Genomic DNA, 19,713 nt, shown 5'->3' with positions numbered 1-19,713 from the left:
ATCAGGCACTGAGCCACAAGTGACATCACAAACACAAACTCCACCCACATCACCAGCACTGGCCTATCAGGCACTGAGCCACAAGTGACATCACAAACACAAACTGCAGCCACAGGACCAGCAATGTCCCATCAGGCACTGAGCCACAAGTGACCTCACAACAACAAACTGCACCCACATCACCAGCACTGGCCTATCAGGCACCGAGCTACAAGTGACATCATAAACACAAACTCCACCCATATCACCAGCACTGGCCTATCAGGCACTCAGCCACAAGTGACATTACAAACACAAACTGCAGCCACATGACCAGCACTGGCCTATCAGGCACTGAGCCACAAGTGACATCACAAACACAAACGGCACCCACGTGACCAGCACTGGCCTATCAGGCACTGAGCCACAAGTGACATCACAACCACAAACTCCACCCACATGACCAGCACTGGCCTATCAGGCACTGATCCGCAAATGACATCACAACAACAAACTGCACCCACGTGACCAGCACTGGCCTATCAGGCACTGAGGCACAAGTGACATCACAAACACAAACTCCACCCACATCACCAGCACTGGCCTATCAGGCACTGAGGCACAAGTGACATCATAAACACAAACTCCACCCACATCACCAGCACTGGCCTATCAGGCACTGAGCCACAAGTGACATCAAAACCACAAACTGCACACACAGGACCAGCACTGGCCTATCAGGCACTGAGCCACAAGTGACATCACAAACACAAACTCCACCCACATCACCAGCACTGGCCTATCAGGCACTCAGCCAAAAGTGACCTCACAAACACAAACTGCAGCCACATCACCAGCACTGGCCTATCAGGCACTGAGCCACAAGTGACATCACAAACACAAACTGCAGCCACATCACCAGCACTGGCCTATCAGGCACTCAGCCACAAGTGACATCACAAACACAAACTGCAGCCATGTGACCAACACTGGCCTATCAGGCCCTGAGCCACAAGTGACATCACAACCACAAACTCCACCCACGTGACCAGCACTGGCCTATCAGGCACTGATCCGCAAATGACATCACAACAACAAACTGCACCCACGTGACCAGCACTGGCCTATCAGGCACTGAGCCACAAGTGACATCACAAACACAAACTCCACCCACATGACCAGCACTGGCCTAACAGGCACTGAGCCACAAGTGACATCACAAACACAAACTGCAGCCATGTGACAAGCACTGGCCTATCAGGCACTGAGCCACAAGTGACATCACAAACACAAACTCCACCCACATCACCGGCACTGGCCTATCAGGCACTGAGCCACAAGTGACATCACAACCACAGACTGCACCCATGTGACCAGTACTGGCCTATCAGGCAGTCAGCCACAAGTGACAACAACAACAACAAACTGCACCCACGTGACCAGCACTGGCCTATCAGGCACTGAGCCACAAGTGACATCACAACCACAAACAACAGCCATTTGATCAGCATTGGCCTATCAGGCACTGAGCCAGAAGAGACATCACAACCACAAACTCCACCCACATGACCAGCAGTGGCCTATCAGGCACTGAGCCACAAGTGACATCACAACCATAGACTCCACCCACATCACCAGCACTGGCCTATCAGGCACTGAGCCACAAGTGACATCACAAACACAAACTCCACCCACGTGACCAGCACTGGTCTATCAGGCACTGATCCGCAAATGACATCACAACCACAAACTGCACACACAGGACCAGCACTGGCCTATCAGGCACTGAGCCACAAGTGACATCACAAACACAAACTCCACCCACGTGACCAGCACTGGTCTATCAGGCACTGATCCGCAAATGACATCACAACAACAAGCTGCACCCACGTGACCAGCACTGGCCTATCAGGCACTCAGCCAAAAGTGACCTCACAAACACAAACTGCAGCCACATCACCAGCACTGGCCTATCAGGCACTGAGCCACAAGTGACATCACAAACGCAAACTCCAACCACATCACCAGCACTGGCCTATCAGGCACTGAGCCACAAGTGACATCACAAACACAAACTGCACCCACATTACCAGCACTGGCCTATCAGGCACTGAGCCACAAGTGACATCACAACAACAAACTGCACCCACATCACCAGCACTGGCCTATCAGGCACTCAGCCACAAGTGACATCACAACCACAAACTGCACCCACATCACCAGCACTGGCCTATCAGGCACTGAGCCACAAGTGACATCACAAACACAAACTCCACCCACATCACCAGCACTGGCCTATCAGGCACTGAGCCACAAGTGACATCACAAACACAAACTGCACACACAGGACCAGCACTGGCCTATCAGGCACTGAGCCACAAGTGACATCACAACCACAAACTGCAGCCACATGAAAATCACTGGTCTACCAGGCACTGAGCCACAAGTGACATCACAAACACAAACTGCAGCCACATGAAAATCACTGGTCTACCAGGCACTGAGCCACAAGTGACATCACAACCACAAACTCCACCCACATGACCAGCAGTGGCCTATCAGGCACTGAGCCACAAGCGACATCACAACCACAAAATGAACCCACGTGACCAGCACTGGCCTATCAGGCACTGAGCCACAAGTGACATCACAAACACAAACTGCAGCCACAGGACCAGCAATGTCCCATCAGGCACTGAGCCACAAGTGACCTCACAACAACAAACTGCACCCACATCACCAGCACTGGCCTATCAGGCACCGAGCTACAAGTGACATCATAAACACAAACTCCACCCATATCACCAGCACTGGCCTATCAGGCACTCAGCCACAAGTGACATCACAAACACAAACTGCAGCCACATGACCAGCACTGGCCTATCAGGCACTGAGCCACAAGTGACATCACAAACACAAACGGCACCCACGTGACCAGCACTGGCCTATCAGGCACTGAGCCACAAGTGACATCACAACCACAAACTCCACCCACATGACCAGCACTGGCCTATCAGGCACTGAGCCACAAGAGACATCACAACCACAAACTCCACCCACATGACCAGCAGTGGCCTATCAGGCACTGAGCCACAAGTGACATCACAACCATAGACTCCACCCACATCACCAGCACTGGCCTATCAGGCACTGAGCCACAAGTGACATCACAAACAAACCTGCACACATATCACCAGCACTGGCCTATCAGGCACTGAGCCACAAGTGACAACACAAACACAAACTGCAGCCACGTGACCAGCACTGGCCTATCAGGCACTGATCCGCAAATGACATCACAACAACAAACTGCACCCACGTGACCAGCACTGGCCTATCAGGCACTGAGCCACAAGTGACATCACAAACACAAACTCCACCCACATGACCAGCAGTGGCCTATCAGGCACTGAGCCACAAGTGACATCATAAACACAAACTCCACCCACATCACCAGCACTGGCCTATCAGGCACTGAGCCACAAGTGACATCAAAACCACAAACTGCACACACAGGACCAGCACTGGCCTATCAGGCACTGAGCCACAAGTGACCTGACAACCACAAACTGCACCCACATCACCAGCACCGGCCTATCAGGCACTGAGCCACAAGTAACATCACAACCACAAACTGCACCCACATCACCAGCACCGGCCTATCAGGCACTGAGCCACAAGTGACATCACAACCACAAACTCCACCCACGTGACCAGCACTGGCCTATCAGGCACTGAGCCACAAGTGACATCACAAACACAAACTCCACCCACAACACCAGCACTGGCCTATCAGGCACTGAGCCACAAGTGACATCACAAACACAAACTGCAGCCACAGGACCAGCACTGGCCTATCAGGCACTGAGCCACAAGTGACCTCACAACCACAAACTGCAGCCACATCACCAGCATTGGCCTATCAGGCACTGAGCCACAAGTGACATCACAAACACAAACTCCACCAAAAGTACCAGCATGGCCTATCAGGCACTCAGCCACAAGTGACATCAGAACCACAAACTGCACCCACAGCACCAGCACTGGCCTATCAGGCACTCAGCCACAAGTGACATCACAACCACAAACTGCAGCCACATCACCAGCACTGGCCTATCAGGCACTGAGCCACAAGTGACATCACAAACACAAACTCTATCCACATGACCAGCACTGGCCTATAAGGCACTGAGCCACAAGTGACATCACAACCACAAACTGCAGCCATGTGACAAGCACTGGCCTATCAGGCACTGAGCCACAAGTGACATCACAAACACAAACTGCAGCCACATCACCAGCACTGGCCTATCAGTCACTGAGCCACAAGTGACATCACAACCACAAACTCCACCCACATGACCAGCACTGGCCTATCAGGCACTCAGCCACAAGTGACCTCACAACCACAAACTGCAGCCACATGACCAGCACTGGCCTATCAGGCACTGAGCCACAAGTGACATCACAACCACAAACTGCACCCACATGAACAGAATTGGCTTATCAGGCACTGAGCCACAAGTGACATCACAACCACAAACTGCAGCCACATCACCAGCACTGGCCTATCAGGCACTGAGCCACAAGTGACATCACAACCACAAACTGCACACACAGGACCAGCACTGGCCTATCAGGCACTGAGCCACAAGTGACATCACAACCACAAACAACAGCCATTTGAGCAGCACTGGCCTATCAGGCACTGAGCCAGAAGAGACATCACAAACACAAACTCCACCCACATGACCAGCACTGGCCTATCAGGCACTGAGGCACAAGTGACATCACAAACACAAACTCCACCCACGTGACCAGCACTGGCCTATCAGGCACTGAGCCACAAGTGACATCAAAACCACAAACTGCACACACAGGACCAGCACTGGCCTATCAGGCACTGAGCCACAAGTGACATCATAAACACAAACTCCACCCACATCACCAGCACTGGCCTATCAGGCACTGAGCCACAAGTGACATCACAACAACAAACTCCACCCACATCACCAGCACTGCCCTATCAGGCACTGAGCCACAAGTGACATCACAACCACAAACTGCAGCCACGTAAACCAGCACTGGCCTATCAGGCACTGAGCCACAAGTGACATCACAACAACAAAGTGCACCCACGTGACCAGCACTGGCCTATCAGGCACTGAGCCACAAGTGACATCACAAACACAAACTCCACCCACGTGACCAGCACTGGCCTTTCAGGCACTGATCCGCAAATGACATCACAACAACAAACTGCACCCACGTGACCAGCACTGGCCTATCAGGCACTGAGCCACAAGTGACATCACAAACACAAACTCCACCCACGTGACCAACACTGGCCTATCAGGCTCTGAGCCACAAGTGACATCACAACCACAACCTGCAGCCACATGACCAGCACTGGCCTATCAGGCACTGAACCACAAGTGACATCACAAACACAAACTCCACCCACGTGACCAGCACTGGCCTATCAGGCACTGATCCGCAAATGACATCACAAACACAAACTGCACCCACATCACCAGCACTGGCCTATCAGGCACTGAGCCACAAGTGACATCATAAACACAAACTCCACCCACATCACCAGCACTGGCCTATCAGGCACTGAGCCACAAGTGACATCACAACAACAAACTCCACCCACGTGACCAGCACTGGCCTATCAGGCACTGATCCGCAAATGACATCACAACAACAAACTGCAACCACGTGACCAGCACTGGCCTATCAGGCACTGAGCCACAAGTGACATCACAACCACTAACTCTATCCACATGACCAGCACTGGCCTATCAGGCACTGAGCCACAAGTGACATCACAATCACAAACTGCACCCACATCACCAGCACTGGCCTATCAGGCACTGAGCCACAAGTGACATCACAACCACAAACTCCACCCACATCACCAGCACTGGCCTATCAGGCACTGAGCCACAAGTGACATCACAATCACAAACTGCACCCACATGAACAGCACTGGCCTATCAGGCACTGAGGCACAAGTGACATCACAACCACAAACTCCACCCACATCACCAGCACTGGCCTATCAGGCAGTGAGCCACAAGTGACATCACAATCACAAACTGCACCCACATGAACAGCACTGGCCTATCAGGCACTGAGCCACAAGTGACATCACAAACACAAACTCCACCCACGTGACCAGCACTGGCCTATCAGGCACTGATCCGCAAATGACATCACAACAACAAACTGCACACACAGGACCAGCACTGGCCTATCAGGCACTGAGCCACAAGTGACATCACAAACACAAACTCCACCCACATCACCAGCACTGGCCTATCAGGCACTGAGCCACAAGTGACATCATAAACACAAACTCCACCCACATCACCAGCACTGGCCTATCAGGCACTGAGCCACAAGTGACATCAAAACCACAAACTGCACACACAGGACCAGCACTGGCCTATCAGGCACTGAGCCACAAGTGACATCACAACCACAAACTGCAGCCACATGACTAGCACTGGCCTATCAGGCCCTGAGCCACAAGTGACATCACAAACACAAACTGCAGCCACGCGACCAGCACTGGCCTATCAGGCACTCAGCCACAAGTGACATCACAAACACAAACTGCAGCCACGTGACCAACACTGGCCTATCAGGCACTGAGCCACAAGTGACATCACAACCACAAACTCCACCCACATGAACAGCACTGGCTTATCAGGCACTGAGCCACAAGTGACATCACAAACACAAACTGCAGCCACATCACCAGCACTGGCCTATCAGGCACTGAGCCACAAGTGACATCACAAACACAAACTGCAGCCATGTGACCAACACTGGCCTATCAGGCTCTGAGCCACAAGTGACCTGACAACCACAAACTGCACCCACAGGACCAGCACTGGCCTATCAGGCACTGAGCCACAAGTGACATCACAAACACAAACTGCACCCACATGAACAGCATTGGCCTATCAGGCACTGAGCCACAAGTGACATCACAAACACAAACTGCAGCCACATCACCAACACTGGCCTATCAGGCACTGAGCCACAAGTGACATCACAACCACAAACTGCATCCACAGGACCAGCACTGGCCTATCAGGCACTGAGCCACAAGTGACATCACAAACACAAACTGCAGACATGTGACCAACACTGGCCTATCAGGCCCTGAGCCACAAGTGACATCACAACCACAAACTGCACCCACATGACCAGCACTGGCCTATCAGGCACTGAGCCACAAGTGACATCACAACCACAAACTGCACCCACATGACCAGCACTGGCCTATCAGGCACTGAGCCACAAGTGACATCACAAACACAAACTGCACCCACATGAACAGCACTGGCCTATCAGGCACTCAGCCACAAGTGACATCACAACCACAAACTGCAGCCACATCACCAGCACTGGCCTATCAGGCACTGAGCCACAAGTGACATCACAAACACAAACTCCACCCACGTGACCAGCACTGGCCTATCAGGCACTGATCCGCAAATGACATCACAACAACAAACTGCACCCACGTGACCAGCACTGGCCTATCAGGCACTGAGCCACAAGTGACATCACAAACACAAACTCCACCCACAGGAGCAGCACTGGCCTATCAGGCACTCAGCCACAAGTGACATCACAACCACAAACTCCACCCACATCACCAGCACTGGCCTATCAGGCACTGAGCCACAAGTGACATCACAAACACAAACTCCACCCACATCACCAGCACTGGCCTATCAGGCACTGAGCCACAAGTGACATCACAACCACAAACTGCACCCACATGACCAGCACTGGCCTATCAGGCACTGAGCCACAAGTAACATCACAACCACAAACTGCACCCACATGAACAGCACTGGCCTATCAGGCACTGATCCGCAAATGACATCACAAACACAAACTGCACCCACATCACCAGCACTGGCCTATCAGGCACTGAGCCACAAGTGACATCACAAACACAAACTCCACCCACATCACCAGCACTGGCCTATCAGGCACTGAGCCACAAGTGACATCAAAACCACAAACTGCAGCCACATGAACAGCACTGGCCTATCAGGCACTGAGCCACAAGTGACCTGACAACCACAAACTCTATCCACATGACCAGCACTGGCCTATCAGGCACTGAGCCACAAGTGACATCACAACCACAAACTGCACCCACATCACCAGCACCGGCCTATCAGGCACTGAGCCACAAGTGACATCACAATCACAAACTGCACCCACATGAACAGCACTGGCCTATCAGGCACTGAGCCACAAGTGACATCACAACCACAAACTCCACCCACATCACCAGCACTGGCCTATCAGGCACTGAGCCACAAGTGACATCACAACCACAAACTGCAGCCACATCACCAGCACTGGCCTATCAGGCACTGATCCGCAAATGACATCACAACAACAAACTGCAGCCACATCACCAGCACTGGCCTATCAGGCACTGAGCCACAAGTGACATCACAAACACAAACTGCACCCATATGACCAGCACTGGCCTATCAGGCACTGAGCCACAAGTGACCTCACAACCACAAAATGAACCCACGTGACCAGCACTGGCCTATCAGGCACTCAGCCACAAGTGACCTCACAACCACAAACTGCAGCCACATGACCAGCACTGGCCTATCAGGCACTGAGCCACAAGTGACATCACAACCACAAACTGCACCCACATGAACAGAATTGGCTTATCAGGCACTGAGCCACAAGTGACATCACAACCACAAACTGCAGCCACATCACCAGCACTGGCCTATCAGGCACTGAGCCACAAGTGACATCACAACCACAAACAACAGCCATTTGAGCAGCACTGGCCTATCAGGCACTGAGCCAGAAGAGACATCACAAACACAAACTCCACCCACATGACCAGCACTGGCCTATCAGGCAATGAGCCACAAGTGACATCATAAACACAAACTGCACCCACGTGACCAGCACTGGCCTATCAGGCACTGAGCCACAAGTGACATCAAAACCACAAACTGCACACACAGGACCAGCACTGGCCTATCAGGCACTGAGCCACAAGTGACATCATAAACACAAACTCCACCCACATCACCAGCACTGGCCTATCAGGCACTGAGCCACAAGTGACATCACAAACACAAACTGCAGCCATGTGACCAACACTGGCCTATCAGGCACTGAGCCACAAGTGACCTGACAACCACAAACTGCACCCACATGACCAGCATTGGCCTATCAGGCACTGAGCCACAAGTGACATCACAAACACAAACTGCAGCCGTGTGACTAGCACTGGTCTACCAGGTACTGAGCCACAAGTGACATCACAAACACAAACTCCACCCACGTGACCAGCACTGGCCTATCAGGCACTGATCCGCAAATGACATCACAACAACAAACTGCAACCACGTGACCAGCACTGGCCTATCAGGCACTGAGCCACAAGTGACATCACAACCACTAACTCTATCCACATGACCAGCACTGGCCTATCAGGCACTGAGCCACAAGTGACATCACAATCACAAACTGCACCCACATGAACAGCACTGGCCTATCAGGCACTGAGCCACAAGTGACATCACAACCACAAACTCCACCCACATCACCAGCACTGGCCTATCAGGCAGTGAGCCACAAGTGACATCACAATCACAAACTGCACCCACATGAACAGCACTGGCCTATCAGGCACTGAGCCACAAGTGACATCACAAACACAAACTCCACCCACGTGACCAGCACTGGCCTATCAGGCACTGATCCGCAAATGACATCACAACAACAAACTGCAACCACGTGACCAGCACTGGCCTATCAGGCACTGAGCCACAAGTGACATCACAACCACTAACTCTATCCACATGACCAGCACTGGCCTATCAGGCACTGAGCCACAAGTGACATCACAATCACAAACTGCACCCACATGAACAGCACTGGCCTATCAGGCACTGAGCCACAAGTGACATCACAACCACAAACTCCACCCACATCACCAGCACTGGCCTATCAGGCAGTGAGCCACAAGTGACATCACAATCACAAACTGCACCCACATGAACAGCACTGGCCTATCAGGCACTGAGCCACAAGTGACATCACAAACACAAACTCCACCCACGTGACCAGCACTGGCCTATCAGGCACTGATCCGCAAATGACATCACAACAACAAACTGCACACACAGGACCAGCACTGGCCTATCAGGCACTGAGCCACAAGTGACATCACAAACACAAACTCCACCCACATCACCAGCACTGGCCTATCAGGCACTGAGCCACAAGTGACATCATAAACACAAACTCCACCCACATCACCAGCACTGGCCTATCAGGCACTGAGCCACAAGTGACATCAAAACCACAAACTGCACACACAGGACCAGCACTGGCCTATCAGGCACTGAGCCACAAGTGACATCACAACCACAAACTGCAGCCACATGACTAGCACTGGCCTATCAGGCCCTGAACCACAAGTGACATCACAAACACAAACTGCAGCCACGCGACCAGCACTGGCCTATCAGGCACTCAGCCACAAGTGACATCACAAACACAAACTGCAGCCACGTGACCAACACTGGCCTATCAGGCACTGAGCCACAAGTGACATCACAACCACAAACTCCACCCACATGAACAGCACTGGCTTATCAGGCACTGAGCCACAAGTGACATCACAAACACAAACTGCAGCCACATCACCAGCACTGGCCTATCAGGCACTGAGCCACAAGTGACATCACAAACACAAACTGCAGCCATGTGACCAACACTGGCCTATCAGGCTCTGAGCCACAAGTGACCTGACAACCACAAACTGCACCCACAGGACCAGCACTGGCCTATCAGGCACTGAGCCACAAGTGACATCACAAACACAAACTGCACCCACATGAACAGCATTGGCCTATCAGGCACTGAGCCACAAGTGACATCACAACCACAAACTGCACACACAGGACCAGCACTGGCCTATCAGGCACTGAGCCACAAGTGACATCACAACCACAAACTGCAGCCACATCACCAGCACTGGCCTATCAGGCACTGAGCCACAAGTGACATCACAAACACAAACTGCAGACATGTGACCAACACTGGCCTATCAGGCCCTGAGCCACAAGTGACATCACAACCACAAACTGCACCCACATGACCAGCACTGGCCTATCAGGCACTGAGCCACAAGTGACATCACAACCACAAACTGAACCCACATGACCAGCACTGGCCTATCAGGCACTGAGCCACAAGTGACATCACAAACACAAACTCCACCCACATCACCAGCACCGGACTATCAGGCACTGAGCCACAAGTGACATCACAAACACAAACTCCACCCACATGACCAGCACTGGCCTATCAGGCACTGAGCCACAAGTGACATCACAAACACAAACTGCAGCCACATCACCAGCACTGGCCTATCAGGCACTGAGCCACAAGTGACATCACAAACACAAACTGCAGCCATGTGACCAACACTGGCCTATCAGGCCCTGAGCCACAAGTGACATCACAAACACAAACTGCACCCACATGAACAGCACTGGCCTATCAGGCACTCAGCCACAAGTGACATCACAACCACAAACTGCAGCCACATCACCAGCACTGGCCTACCAGGCACTGAGCCACAAGTGACATCACAAACACAAACTCCACCCACGTGACCAGCACTGGCCTATCAGGCACTGATCCGCAAATGACATCACAACAACAAACTGCACCCACGTGACCAGCACTGGCCTATCAGGCACTGAGCCACAAGTGACATCACAAACACAAACTCCACCCACAGGAGCAGCACTGGCCTATCAGGCACTGAGCCACAAGTGACATCACAAACACAAACTGCACCCACATGACCAGCACTGGCCTATCAGGCACTGAGCCACAAGTAACATCACAACCACAAACTGCACCCACATGAACAGCACTGGCCTATCAGGCACTGATCCGCAAATGACATCACAAACACAAACTCCACCCACGTGACCAGCACTGGCCTATCAGGCACTGAGCCACAAGTGACATCACAAACACAAACTCCACCCACAACACCAGCACTGGCCTATCAGGCACTGAGCCACAAGTGACATCACAAACACAAACTGCAGCCACAGGACCAGCACTGGCCTATCAGGCACTGAGCCACAAGTGACCTCACAACCACAAACTGCAGCCACATCACCAGCATTGGCCTATCAGGCACTGAGCCACAAGTGACATCACAAACACAAACTCCACCAAAAGTACCAGCATGGCCTATCAGGCACTCAGCCACAAGTGACATCAGAACCACAAACTGCACCCACAGCACCAGCACTGGCCTATCAGGCACTCAGCCACAAGTGACATCACAACCACAAACTGCAGCCACATCACCAGCACTGGCCTATCAGGCACTGAGCCACAAGTGACATCACAACCACAAACTCTATCCACATGACCAGCACTGGCCTATCAGGCACTCAGCCACAAGTGACATCACAAAAAAAACTGCAGCCATGTGACAAGCACTGGCCTATCAGGCACTGAGCCACAAGTGACATCACAAACACAAACTGCAGCCACAGGACCAGCACTGGCCTATCAGTCACTGAGCCACAAGTGACATCACAACCACAAACTGCACCCACATGACCAGCACTGGCCTATCAGGCACTCAGCCACAAGTGACATCACAAACACAATCTCCACCCACATGAACAGCACTGGTCTACCAGGTACTGAGCCAGAAGAGACATCACAAACACAAACTGCACCCACATCACCAGCAGGGCCCTGTCAGGCACTGAGCCACAAGTGACATCACAAACACAAACTGCAGCCACATCACCAGCACTGGCCTATCAGGCACTGAGCCACAAGTGACCTCACAATCACAAACTGCACCCACATGACTAGCACTGGCCTATCAGGCCCTGAGCCACAAGTGACATCACAACCACAAACTGCAGCCACATGAACAGCACTGGCCTATCAGGCACTGAGCCACAAGTGACCTGACAACCGCAAACTGAAGCCACATGACCAGCACTGGCCTATCAGGCACTGAGCCACAAGTGACCTGACAACCACAAACTGCACCCACATCACCAGCACTGGCCTATCAGGCACTGAGCCACAAGTGACATCACAAACACAAACTGCAGCCATGTGACAAGCACTGGCCTATCAGGCTCTGAGCCACAAGTGACATCACAACAACAAACTGCAGCCACAGGACCAGCACTGGCCTATCAGGCACTCAGCCACAACTGACATCACAAACACAAACTCCACGCCCATTACCAGCACTGGCCTATCAGGCACTGAGCCACAAGTGACATCACAAACACAAACTCCACCCACATCAACAGCACTGGCCTATCAGGCACTGAGCCACAAGTGACATCACAACCACAAACTGCAGCCACATCACCAGCACTGGCCTATCAGGCACTGAGCCACAAGTGACATCAAAATACAAACTGCAGCCATGTGACCAACACTGGCCTATCAGGCCCTAAGCCACAAGTGACATCACAAACACAAACTGCACCCATATGACCAGCACTGGCCTATCAGGCACTGAGCCACAAGTGACCTCACAACCACAAAATGAACCCACGTGACCAGCACTGGCCTATCAGGCACTCAGCCACAAGTGACCTCACAACCACAAACTGCAGCCACATGACCAGCACTGGCCTATCAGGCACTGAGCCACAAGTGACATCACAACCACAAACTGCACCCACATGAACAGAATTGGCTTATCAGGCACTGAGCCACAAGTGACATCACAACCACAAACTGCAGCCACATCACCAGCACTGGCCTATCAGGCACTGAGCCACAAGTGACATCACAACCACAAACAACAGCCATTTGAGCAGCACTGGCCTATCAGGCACTGAGCCAGAAGAGACATCACAAACACAAACTCCACCCACATGACCAGCACTGGCCTATCAGGCACTGAGCCACAAGTGACATCATAAACACAAACTGCACCCACGTGACCAGCACTGGCCTATCAGGCACTGAGCCACAAGTGACATCAAAACCACAAACTGCACACACAGGACCAGCACTGGCCTATCAGGCACTGAGCCACAAGTGACATCATAAACACAAACTCCACCCACATCACCAGCACTGGCCTATCAGGCACTGAGCCACAAGTGACATCACAAACACAAACTGCAGCCATGTGACCAACACTGGCCTATCAGGCACTGAGCCACAAGTGACCTAACAACCACAAACTGCACCCACATGACCAGCATTGGCCTATCAGGCACTGAGCCACAAGTGACATCACAAACACAAACTGCAGCCACGTGACTAGCACTGGTCTACCAGGTACTGAGCCAGAAGAGACATCACAAACACAAACTCCACCCACATGACCAGCACTGGCCTATCAGGCACTGATCCGCAAATGACATCACAACAACAAACTGCAACCACGTGACCAGCACTGGCCTATCAGGCACTGAGCCACAAGTGACATCACAACAACTAACTCTATCCACATGACCAGCACTGGCCTATCAGGCACTGAGCCACAAGTGACATCACAATCACAAACTGCACCCACATGAACAGCACTGGCCTATCAGGCACTGAGCCACAAGTGACATCACAACCACAAACTCCACCCACATCACCAGCACTGGCCTATCAGGCAGTGAGCCACAAGTGACATCACAATCACAAACTGCACCCACATGAACAGCACTGGCCTATCAGGCACTGAGCCACAAGTGACATCACAAACACAAACTCCACCCACGTGACCAGCACTGGCCTATCAGGCACTGATCCGCAAATGACATCACAACAACAAACTGCACCCACGTGACCAGCACTGGCCTATCAGGCACTGAGCCACAAGTGACATCACAAACACAAACTCCACCCACATCACCAGCACTGGCCTATCAGGCACTGAGCCACAAGTGACATCATAAACACAAACTCCACCCACATCACCAGCACTGGCCTATCAGGCACTGAGCCACAAGTGACATCAAAACCACAAACTGCACACACAGGACCAGCACTGGCCTATCAGGCACTGAGCCACAAGTGACATCACAACCACAAACTGCAGCCACATGACCAGCACTGGCCTATCAGGCACTGAGCCACAAGTGACATCACAACCACAAACTGCAGCCACGTGACCAACACTGGCCTATCAGGCACTGAGCCACAAGTGACATCACAACCACAAACTGCAGCCACATCACCAGCACTGGCCTATCAGGCACTGAGCCACAAGTGACATCACAAACACAAACTGCAGCCACATCACCAGCACTGGCCTATCAGGCACTGAGCCACAAGTGACATCACAAACACAAACTGCAGCCATGTGACCAACACTGGCCTATCAGGCTCTGAGCCACAAGTGACCTGACAACCACAAACTGCACCCACAGGACCAGCACTGGCCTATCAGGCACTGAGCCACAAGTGACATCACAAACACAAACTGCACCCACATGAACAGCATTGGCCTATCAGGCACTGAGCCACAAGTGACATCACAAACACAAACTGCAGCCATGTGACCAACACTGGCCTATCAGGCACTGAGCCACAAGTGACATCACAACCACAAACTGCAGCCACAGGACCAGCACTGGCCTATCAGGCACTGAGCCACAAGTGACATCACAAACACAAACTGCAGACATGTGACCAACACTGGCCTATCAGGCCCTGAGCCACAAGTGACATCACAACCACAAACTGCACCCACAGGACCAGCACTGGCCTATCAGGCACTCAGCCACAACAGACATCACAAACAAAAACCGCACCCACATGACCAGCACTGGCCTATCAGGCACTGAGCCACAAGTGACATCACAAACACAAACTCCACCCACATCACCAGCACTGGCCTATCAGGCACTGATCCGCAAATGACATCACAACCACAAACTGCAGCCACAGGACCAGCACTGGCCTATCAGGCACTGAGCCACAAGTGACATCACAAACACAAACTGCAGCCATGTGACCAACACTGGCCTATCAGGCACTGAGCCACAAGTGACATCACAAACACAAAATGCACCCACAGGACCAGCAATATCCTATCAGGCACTGAGCCACAAGTGACATCACAAACACAAACTCCACCCACATCACCAGCACTGGCCTATCAGGCACTGAGCCACAAGTGACATCACAAACACAGACTGCACCCATGTGACCAGTACTAGCCTATCAGGCACTGAGCCGCAAGTGACATCACAAAAACAAACTGCAGCCACAGGACCAGCACTGGCCTATCAGGCACTCAGCCACAACTGACATCACAAACACAAACTCCACGCCCATTACCAGCACTGGCCTATCAGGCACTGAGCCACAAGTGACATCACAAACACAAACTGCACATACATCACCAGCACTGGCCTATCAGGCACTGAGCCACAAGTGACATCAAAACCACAAACTGCACACACAGGACCAGCACTGGCCTATCAGGCACTGAGCCACAAGTGACATCACAAACAAAAACTGCAGCCATGTGACCAGCACTGGCCTATCAGGCACTGAGCCACAAGTGACATCACAAACACAAACTCCACCCACATCACCAGCACTGGCCTATCAGGCACTGAGCCACAAGTGACATCACAAACACAAACTGCAGCCATGTGACCAGCACTGGCCTATCAGGCACTGAGCCACAAGTGACATCACAAACACAAACTGCAGCCATGTGACCAACACTGGCCTATCAGGCCCTGAGCCACAAGTGACATCACAACAACAAACTGCACCCACGTGACCAGCACTGGCCTATCAGGCACTGAGCCACAAGTGACATCACAACCATAGACTGCACACACATCACCAGCACTGACCTATCAGGCACTGAGCCACAAGTGACATCACAAACACAAAATGCACCCACAGGACCAGCAATATCCTATCAGGCACTCAGCCACAAGTGACATCACAAACACAAACTGCAGCCACGTGACTAGCACTGGTCTACCAGGCACTGAGCCAGAAGAGACATCACAACCACAAACTCCACCCACATGACCAGCAGTGGCCTATCAGGCACTGAGCCACAAGTGACATCACAACCATAGACTCCACCCACATGACCAGCACTGGCCTATCAGGCACTGAGCCACAAGTGACATCACAAACACAAACTCCACCCACATCACCAGCACTGGCCTATCAGGCACTGAGCCACAAGTGACATCACAAACACAAACTGCACACACATCACCAGCACTGGCCTATCAGGCACTGAGCCACAAGTGACATCACAAACAAAAACCGCACCCACAAGACCAGCACTGGCCTATCAGGCACTCAGCCACAAGTGACATCACAAACACAAACTGCACCCACATGAACAGCACTGGCCTATCAGGCACAGAGCCACAACTGACATCACAAATACAATCTCCACCCACATCACCAGCACTGGCCTAACAGGCACTGAGCCACAAGTGACATCACAAACACAAACTGCAGCCATGTGACCAGCACTGGCCTATCAGGCACTGAGCCACAAGTGACCTCACAGCCACAAACTGCACCCACATCACCAGCACTGGCCTATCAGGCACAGAGCCACAAGTGACCTCACAACCACAAACTGCAGCCACATCACCAGCACTGGCCTATCAGGCACTGAGCCACAAGTGACATCACAACCACAAACAACAGCCATTTGATCAGCATTGGCCTATCAGGCACTGAGCCAGAAGAGACATCACAACCACAAACTCCACCCACATGACCAGCAGTGGCCTATCAGGCACTGAGCCACAAGTGACATCACAACCATAGACTCCACCCACATCACCAGCACTGGCCTATCAGGCACTGAGCCACAAGTGACATCACAAACACAAACTCCACCCACATCACCAGCACTGGCCTATCAGGCACTCAGCCACAGGTGACATCACAAACACAAACTGCAGCCACATCACCAGCACTGGCCTATCAGGCACTCAGCCACAAGTGACATCAAAACCACAAACTCCACCCACGTGACCAGCACTGGCCTATCAGGCACTGATCCGCAAGTGACATCACAACCACAAACTGCAGCCACATCACCAGCACTGGCCTATCAGGCACTGAGCCACAAGTGACATCACAACCACAAACTGCAGCCACATGACCAGCACTGGCCTATCAGGCACTGAGCCACAAGTGACATCACAACCACAACCTGCACACACAGGACCAGCACTGGCCTATCAGGCCCTGAGCCACAAGTGACATCACAACAACAAACTGCAGCCATGTGACCAACACTGGCCTATCAGGCACTGAGCCACAAGTGACATCACAACCACAAACTGAACCCACATGACCCTCACCGGCCTATCAGGCACTGAGCCACAAGTGACATCACAAACACAAACTCCACCCACATCACCAGCACTGGCCTATCAGGCACTGAGCCACAAGTGACATCACAAACGCAAACTCCAACCACATCACCAGCACTGGCCTATCAGGCACTGAGCCACAAGTGACATCACAAACACAAACTGCACCCACATTACCAGCACTGGCCTATCAGGCACTGAGCCACAAGTGACATCACAACCACAAACTGCAGCCACATGACCAGCACTGGCCTATCAGGCACTCAGCCACAAGTGACATCACAAACACAAACTGCACATACATCACCAGCACTGGCCTATCAGGCACTGAGCCACAAGTGACATCACAAACACAAACTGCAGCCAGATCACCAGCACTGGCCGATCAGGCACTGAGCCAGAAGTGACGTCACAACCACAAACTGCAGCCACAGGACCAGCACTGGCCTATCAGGCACTGAGCCACAAGTGACATCACAACAACAAACTGAACCCACATGACCCTCACCGGCCTATCAGGCACTGAGCCACAAGTGACATCACAAACACAAACTGCACCCACATCACCAGCACTGGCCTATCAGGCACTCAGCCACAGGTGACATCACAAACACAAACTGCAGCCACATCACCAGCACTGGCCTATCAGGCACTCAGCCACAAGTGACATCAAAACCACAAACTCCACCCACATCACCAGCACTGGCCTATCAGGCACTGAGCCACAAGTGACATCACAAACACAAACTCCACCCACATCACCAGCACTGGCCTATCAGGCACTGAGCCACAAGTGACATCAAAACCACAAACTGCACACACAGGACCAGCACTGGCCTATCAGGCACTGACCACAAGTGACATCACAACCACAAACTCCACCCACATGACCAGCACTGGCCTATCAGGCACTCAGCCACAAGTGACATCACAACCTCAAACTGAACCCACATGACCCTCACCGGCCTATCAGGCACTGAGCCACAAGTGACATCACAAACACAAACTGCACCCACATCACCAGCACTGGCCTATCAGGCACTCAGCCACAGGTGACATCACAAACACAAACTGCAGCCACATCACCAGCACTGGCCTATCAGGCACTGAGCCACAAGTGACATCACAACCACAAACTGCACACACAGGACCAGCACTGGCCTATCAGGCACTGAGCCACAAGTGACATCACAACAACAAACTGCAGCCATGTGACCAACACTGGCCTATCAGGTACTGAGCCACAAGTGACATCACAACCACAAACTGAACCCACATGACCCTCACCGGCCTATCAGGCACTGAGCCACAAGTG

The sequence above is a fragment of the Apteryx mantelli genome, chromosome 20 (genome assembly GCF_036417845.1).
Source record: "Apteryx mantelli isolate bAptMan1 chromosome 20, bAptMan1.hap1, whole genome shotgun sequence".
Classification (NCBI taxonomy): domain Eukaryota; kingdom Metazoa; phylum Chordata; class Aves; order Apterygiformes; family Apterygidae; genus Apteryx; species Apteryx mantelli.
Note: the sequence above shows the minus strand (reverse complement) of the source record.